Consider the following 537-nt stretch of genomic DNA (forward strand, 5'->3'; position numbering starts at 1 on the left):
TGTCTTCCAAGGCCGGGGAACAGCTGTACCGACCAGAAGAGGGCCCTCTTGGCCCTTCAGGAACCTGGAATCCGTTCTCTTTAGGATGTAGAGAAGGTATATGTGTGTTAGTCGCTCAGTCCTTTTGGACTTTTGGCCATCCCTTGGACTGTAGCATTCCTCTGTCCTTGGGCCAGCGAAGCCCAAAACAAACATAACCACAATGCATTGGCCGGGAATCGAACCCGGGTCTCCCGCGTGGGAGGCGAGAATTCTACCACTGAACCACCAATGCCACCGTAGAGAGGATGTGCAAGGATATCCTAGATGGAGTTTTAGTCAGGTCTTTCTCAAGTGCAGGCCACTCATGCCCTGTGCTTGTAGGACGGTCTAGGCTTTCATCCTCCGCCCTCAGCTGCACCGGCTGCCCTCTGCCCTCTGGCCTCCTGCGGGTTGCTTTGGCGGGCACTCAGGTGTGCTTTGGATCCGTCTGAGTGGTGGAACCGCCTGCTGCTCGTGCTCACTGGCCCAGTCTTGTCCAAAACTCTTTGCGACCCC

The 537-nt window shown here is 56.1% G+C and overlaps 1 non-coding gene across 1 annotated transcript; it reads right to left on the reverse strand.

Annotated features, from left to right (window-relative positions):
• Window positions 1–203: 203 nt before the first annotated feature.
• TRNAG-CCC lies at window positions 204–274 on the reverse strand. Its single transcript has one exon. It is a non-coding gene; the product is annotated as a tRNA-Gly (tRNA).
• Window positions 275–537: the final 263 nt, after the last annotated feature.

This window comes from Bison bison, unplaced genomic scaffold, assembly GCF_000754665.1.
Source record: "Bison bison bison isolate TAMUID 2011002044 unplaced genomic scaffold, Bison_UMD1.0 scf7180017846478, whole genome shotgun sequence".
Lineage (NCBI taxonomy): Eukaryota > Metazoa > Chordata > Mammalia > Artiodactyla > Bovidae > Bison > Bison bison.